This window comes from Oreochromis niloticus, linkage group LG6, assembly GCF_001858045.2.
Source record: "Oreochromis niloticus isolate F11D_XX linkage group LG6, O_niloticus_UMD_NMBU, whole genome shotgun sequence".
Taxonomy (NCBI): domain Eukaryota; kingdom Metazoa; phylum Chordata; class Actinopteri; order Cichliformes; family Cichlidae; genus Oreochromis; species Oreochromis niloticus.
Genome location: NC_031971.2, coordinates 35,770,769 through 35,778,777, shown reverse-complemented (window position 1 = coordinate 35,778,777; position 8,009 = coordinate 35,770,769).

Sequence of the window (8,009 nt, the reverse complement as noted above, 5' to 3'; positions counted from 1 at the left end):
TTAAAGGAATTAATAAACTCTGTCTTAAAGAAAATAAAACAGTATTTTTTGATGCTTTTTAGAAACACCATTGATCAAGAGATCAACAGAGATTCAATTCAAGAACTGACAACAATAATGATTTCCAAAGCAACATAAATTATCTATAACTAAAGCAACAAAAAGTGAAGGACAAGGTGGTAATATAGTCACCTGCAGTTTCCATTTCTGTTAAAAAAAAAAAAGCATTCTAATGCTTAAACGTGTGTATTTGTGCTACCTCTTAATTAAAAAACCCTTCAGCATGTCTCCACATGGAGTTATGCTCGTCAGGGATGGGAGAGTGTGGGGAACAGACTGGGATTAGGCCAATGTCTTTGTTATCATCTGATAGATATTCCTGTACAGTATTAAAAATGTTTTGAGAAAAGCTTAATTTTAACTAATAAACTGTAAACAAGCAATGTAGACTGATTGCCACCTATGCATAATCTTGTACTGCATATGAAAGCTAGACCCACAGCAGTGTCACTGATTAGTTTGTGAATTTTTTTTGTGAATCGAGGCTTTGATTTGGGTCCTGATATGGCAGTTGCCAGATTGTTGTTGTTCATGATTTTTTCAGTTTAAGCCAGAAGTGATTTGGATGATAGTTTGGAAAGTTATGATCTAACACTTGCAAGATTTGTTGGCAAGGTGTATCCACAAGCTGAATGCGCACATGGCACCGACACAGATACCCTCCTATTAGTGCTAAATTATAAAAAATAAAATACTAAAATTTCTCTCACAACAACTGAGCACAAACTTATTTGACAGTATAATTACACCACAGCACGCCACGTTATTTGTCTGATAAGACAAGATAATTATACTCTTTGACATTGATTTTTTTCTTACTAGAATGAAAGGATTTTTGGAATGAAATGATAACTTAAGTATATTTCCTTGTACTAGACTGAATTCATCATTATATCATTTTTGCTATCTATGAGTTTATATGGAGTATTAAATAACGTTTCACATTCTTTGTGTTGAAAGCATTTACTTTTCTTTTCTGTTCACTTATAGCAACTATAGAACTTCTTAGACCTTATTTTTGCTTCAGAACGTTGAGCCAATTTGATAATATTTTCATTTTATATACAAAAATGTGCTGCAAAATCCTCATGTGATTGTACCAAGGGACTTATATTGAGGATAACACTCCTGAATCTTGTCTTTCATTACCTGATCAATGTACCGTGAACTATTCATGACAGCAAAATGCCAAAACATTAGTCTTGCAAACAATAATGAGCTATGCACTGTGGGGGTGGTCCCTTTCTACCAGCCATCTTACCTGCTAATATTGGCAAAAACAGCTGAGGATAACTTCATTTGAGACCCGTACATGGAAAAAAAGTGTTCTAAGAGCTATAAACTATAAACATCGAACATGACCAGCTACTGGCCAATCAATCTTTTAGATGTTATTATGTTAAGATCACATATAGAGTTTCATGTTTGCATTTTTTTTATTTTTTGGCACACCAAGTTTAGAATAATTATGAGATAATGAATTGATGGCCATTGCTTTCTGCTGTTTCCTGGTTTTTCATAGCTCTACCTACGTGCATGAACCTAGTTCATCTGTGCAGTTCTTGTTCAGCACACATGATTTCCATCTCGGAGGATAGTGGATACAGTTTGGAGTGCATAAGGAATCATAAAAGAAGAGGTCTAAACACAGAATGAATACAGACAAATATAATACATGTTAAAAACTGGAATTAATTTTCAATTTCATTTATTGTTTGACTTTTAGGAAGAATCTGAGAAAATAATCGATCCAACCACCCATTCGCCGTCCCATGATCCACATTTATGTCATGTCTGTGTTGCTGGAGCAGTTGTCTCTTGTCTTCTTAAGTCTGCCTCTAGCTTTCCTCTTAGTTGAACATGCTGGAAACAAGTATGCAGCAGGTGCATGCCAGAGGGATGCCAGAAACTATATCAGGGTGGACAATTGATTTTCCCAAGAGACCACATGAGAAACTGAAATTGGAAAAAACTGAACCTGGCTTAGCTTCACACATGGGAGACGTGACCCACCACCCACTCCTAGGAGTGGTGAACCCACCACATCTAGGCAACAGTCAATCGGAGCAGAAAAAAAAGAATCAATCAGATGATCAAGGTCTGACTGAGGTGCAGATTTTCAGCTTTAATTCAATGGATTTAACAAAGATACTGCATTAGGAGTTAGACACATTTTTATATGTAATTTCCCCTTTTCAGAAACTAAAACATAATTAGAAAAACTAAAATCTTTTTAAAAATTACTATTATTTTTAATTCTTGGTTAAAGATGTGTTGCCATCAATAAATGCCTGAAGATGAGAGCCCTCGGGGCTTACATGCACATGCACATGCACACGCACACATGCGTGGGGTGAAAGAGAGACATGGCAAGATGTCATGCTTGCAGTTCCACTAGTTCCCATTTATTGTCTTCAAAGAGCTAAGAATCCTTTGTGGTGAAAAAGTATTGTATAAAATGAACGAGAAGGTGGTTAGGCATTAACCTATTAAGGTAATTCAATGTACAAATAAAATATGCAAGAAGATAAGGGCAAGAGGTGAAGGAGAGCACAAATAAAAGACAAATAGAGGAGGCAGTGTTCAAGACTTAGCATTCAAGCAACTTTGTATGTGTAAAGTGTAATTTAATCTTACCTATGTTAGCTACTTTGACCCATTAAAACAACAAAACAACCTAAGAATAACAAAATGCATTATTGTTCTAAGTAATGAATTTACAACAACAATTTCAGGCTAGTCATGGTAGTTATGGTTAAGATACACAGCCAAACCCAAGCAGTCATACAGATTTTATCCAGCTTTTTGCATCAAGTACTTTTTTTTTTTTTTTTTAATTTAACACCCCCCTTTAGCAAGTTAATGCCTCATGATTACGAAAACCTATCCTGGCTGAAATTTCCTATGTATACCTTAGAGGGGATACTTGTTAAAACATCCGATATCGGTGCTTCAATTCATTCTCAAAGCTGTGATGAATAAGATCACCAGACCTCCCTCTCTGCAAACTCTTGGTTTCTCATCTCCCAGCAGATTAGATGTTAACTCCCCTGAATATCTGTGTGGGAAATTTGTGACACTTCCTCTGTGGAGCTATTCATGAGAATGCTTGAGGAGATTCCCCAGGAACCCTCCCCCCATGTCCTACAACAACACTCAGTTACCTTCGAAGAATTGAGCTTTGACCCCAACAGGAAGCTGAACCAGAAACAAATGTGCTTAGTAAAAATAAAGCATATATGTGAGCATTAAAGATTACTGTGTGTATACAGCGAGGGTAGCTGGATGGGGGAGTACAACAGAGAAAGAAGAGAGCTGCATTTTTTGAGCTTATTGAATAAGTCGTTGATTATGGCTGGAGCCAGTGGCTGGAGCGAGTGTGTGTTTTCAGCCCATGGTAGTTAATGTAATTGAGTGCAGCTGTCGGGTTTTTCTGCACAGAGCTTTGTGTTTGGGTAAGGTCCAGTGTTACAGCATGGATAGCCAAGACATGCTTACATGGGGAAACAGAACAAGAACAGGGCATCTGTGTTTTATGTGCATGCATGCTCATGGAAGTTAAGAACAAGACACTTGGAGCCACATACACAACCCAAACACACATATAGTTACACACTGAGGCTCTCCTGACTGGTAGGGGTTATACATGAATGAAGACATTCTTGCCAGTTAGAACAGCAGTGAACAACTGGGTAGCAGCTGTGTTGGCAGAATGCTCTGTGAGAAAGGTGCAGGGAATGGTACAACAATAACATAAAATCCAAGTAGCAATCTTCTCACCGCAACAGCACCCTGACAGCAATTTTCAACTGATTATATCAATTTGCAGGAAAAAAAATCCAATCAGTGCTCTTCAAGCTCAAACAGCACAGAAAGTACACTCGTTTTGTTTTAAGGTCAAGCTTAATGTAATGCATAGCTAATTTAGAGGCACACGCACTCTTATCGACTTTTGCTGCAGTACTGACCTACAAAACAAGTGCGGATCCACTCCCGTGTATTAGGTCAGCAATTTGTGAAACCACAGACACATTTCCAATATCCTTCGCTCCAATCAGCCATCTTGATTGTCCTAGTTATTTCATTTGATTCAGTGAGAGAGAACAGAGCTGAGACAAAAGACGAGAGAAGCAATGAGAAGCAGAACTCCTTCATTACAGGGTAATCTTGGCTCCTGTTAGCTTTCTAATCAGCGCTTATTTTAATAGGGCCCAGATGAACAGGAAGAGAGGGTCAAAGGTTTTCAGGGATCGAGGGGTCTCACATGTGCTGAATTAGATGTGTGCCTGTGTGTGTATGAGTGCTATTTTAAATGTATATGAATGTGCTGTAGCTGATTCAGGTGGAGAATGATAATAGCCGATCGTTCGAGAACATGATACAAACGGGAGATAAAGCGTCAAACACGCAGATGGAGAGGAGCACAGCAATTAAGCTGATTCAGGAGAATGGAAGCAAGAGAATGAAAAGACAACGGGGCTAGAAAGAGCATTGCAAAGGTTTTTAAGTCTGTGCAGTGTAGCTGAGAAGTTCATAAAGAGAGCTGGAACAGGGTGAAGGAAGTGAGATTGTGGATGAGGATAAAAACAGAAAATGGAGGGAAGTGGTTATAGTTTGGGAAGATGGGGAATTAGGGATGATTAGTTTTGAGAGTGAGTGCAGTGGCGGATGTGAATATACACAAAAAGTCACTGGAGTCAGAAAACTCCCTTCTGGTTCCCATGAACTCTAAGTCCCATGAGACCTCAGCATGAGGGTGAACTGTAGGGTATGCTACTTCCTGCAGATCTTTAAATAGATGCAAAATCCCACACTGCTGAACAGTAAATAAACAAATAAATACATTTTACGAAAACATTAACTGTTGCAAAATAAATCAGTCCTAGCACAGTGGTCAACAGAATCTTCCCAACCCCATCAAGCATCACGAGGAGCTGTATTTAGCTGCTTGACTTCACATGGGGAAATGGAGATTCTCCCTTTTATCATACGGCTAATAGAGCTAATTTGTTCCACTGAGGGAAGTGTTCCTTATCCACAAACACAGCGCTGCAGGAGTGGTTCGATTAATGCAATGAACCACTCAGCAAAAAGAATACTAGAGAGGTTGCTGAACTCGTAGAGAGAGCTGTATGGGTAGTGTTGGTGCTAATTAACACTACCTTCACTGGGAGCACTTTTTTAAATATTTCAGATTAATCGTCTACATGACACATACTGTAAATCTACTGTCTTTATCGCTAAATATATTCATGCCACATGAAACATTGAACTTAATTTGTTCAAAAAATACACTCGGGCAGACAGAAAGTTTGAGACTAAGCTCTCTGAATTAACATTTGGTAATCTAAAATGCTTCCACAACACTGGTTAATTCTTTTCCCTCCTCTCTGTATCATAGTTACTTCTCGGGGGCAAGAAATGATTCAATAATACAAGAAAAATGAGTGGAGTTTTTCTTCCCACTTCTGGGTAGGAAGTGATTGTCTTCTGCAGTTATTATTCTTTCTTTTCTTTTCCCTAGTTATGCTTTGAGAAAATGGCCAGTTTCTAAAAACAGCAGCCATGCATCTTTTTGGCAGATGAAAAAACTCTAAACTATGTGTTTATTTCTCCCCAGGACATATTGTGGAGAGGTGGCGTTGACGATGATTTGGTGCTTTTGTGAGTCTGTGAGAATAGTTAAGAGGGTGGCTGAGAGAGCGAGAGTGTGTTATAGTAGAAGGGTCATGAGACTTCCTGCATAGAATGCATCACAGAGACATGCACACTGTAACACTGAATATGTTGCATATACCGTCATTGTTTTCCAGTAACACTGAATTCCACATAGCAGTTGAAACCAGCTGGATGATTTGATAGAGTTTTATTTGAAAAGATCTCCTTCAAAAAGAAAAAAAATCTCATTTTTTTTTCTCACATGCCAACAAGAAAGAACAGAAAATAAATACTTTTGTGACATGAAATGAAAGAGAGGTGTTTGGATTTAAGTTTCTCTGAGTGAAGGCTGAGCTTCTGAGATGTTTTTTTACCCAGTGCTGCATTGAAAGAATAAAATGTAGTTTATTTAATAAAAACCATCGAACCAAAGCTGTCTTTTTCTCGACCATCCCACAAACCAATTTGCAAGTTTTATCTTTCTTTGTTACCCACATAAGAATTGTCCAGATTCCCACGACAGCCCTCACTCTAGTTAACCAGAGTAAAACACCAGTAACACTTGAGTGTAAAACATTAAGTGTTTGCTGCTCAATGGTGACACTTCTGGCTTTTCATTGGATTGTCATTGTTACTATGAGGCTACCAATAAATATTATTTTTACAAAAATGATTTTAAATGTGTCTCTTATTCTCAATCAGAGGTAAACACACAATAGTCTAAAAAAAACACACAAGGCACAAGGCCCAAGCTGCTTAACTCTGAAGAATACTGTGCAGCCATTATGCAACTCCTTGTTTCCACAAAAACCCACAGTGGGGGTGAAGAGTGCAAAGTTAGCATGACACTTAGAGTTGCAATAGCCACATTAATGAAACATACCCCAACTTGAAATAAACAGGAATTCATCTTTCAAGATGTAACTTGCACAATGCTGTTGAAAAAGGTCAGTTTGTTTAATAAAGACCATGGGAAGTCTTTTGTTTGACCACCCTGCAAATAAGTTGCGGTTTTATCTCTCTATGTCATCAGGGTTTTGAAAAGCAACCATTCAAATAAGAATCATCTGAATTCTCATAACAAAGAACTCTCACTCTGGTCAATACTTAGGCCGTAAATCGAGGCTACAACTCACGCCTAAAGCCCAATGAATCTTAAACAATAATTGTAAACTGTGCAATAAAATTCAATAGCCTCCAATGGTGTTTATAAGTTCATACACCTCTGAATAATTTCCTCTCATTTAAGCCAAAATAAATCAAAATAAAGTCCTCCTCCTCCTATTCTGGTGAATAAAATGCTCCAGTGCACCTCAATGCCCTCACAGCACCACCCCATACGGCAACCAGACATTGTGCCTTTAGGGCCTCCAAAAGACAAAAGATGCTTGAATTAATTTGCATGCCATTCTGTGGTGTCTGTACACTCTGAGGATATCTTTCCTTCCTACGGAGAGGCCACTAGAGCCATCCAGCAGCCATTGTGTCCCGGTTTTATCACCTTCACTGCAGTGAAAGTTTACAAAGTGAAAGATGAGATATCAAGTGGCTCATCTGGTGATAAGTGCCTCACCTCCAACTTTTAAACCCCTGCTATCATCAAGTCTGCTGTTTGCAGTGCTTAAAGTGAATGAGTAGATCAGCAGTTAATCCTATGGGCTTGTGCTGCTAAGTAGCTCATCGCTGTCTGGGTGCTAAAGAGGCCTTGAATGCTGATGTTGTCAGATGCGGACAAGAGGGGGAGTAGATAAGCTATTGTTTTCCCAGGGAAAGCACAGAGGGCTTGATGTTGCAACGCAACACTGATGCAAGCCTCCGAAAGCGTGACCGCCTTTGGAGTTCTTTTGGAATGGGAATTTCACCATCCATATACACACATATGCACATACTGTATCTCTACAAGCACAGATCAAATAGGGTATGTTGTAAGGCTCTAAGGCTCCAAGAGTGTACACATGGAGCTAATCCACACACATGCACGCACTTCAGTTGCATGGCTCAGTTGAAGATGGGAACAAAGGACACTGTGTTAGAAGCATGTGCCATTATCACAGATCAATGAGTAGGATTCAAGTTACACTGTCTTCTACAGATTTTTTTTCTACAGTTATTTCAACAGTTTTTTTTCTACAGATATCATTTCTGATATCAATTTCCAAATGGCCTTTTCCTTATCTTCTTCCTAATATTCATCTTCACTGGTTGAAAAAAAAAAAACATGAATTCTTCTTTAAAATAAGTTAACTTCTCAAGGCTTTTCTATCAGGAGCATAAGAAATATGAGGTAGGTC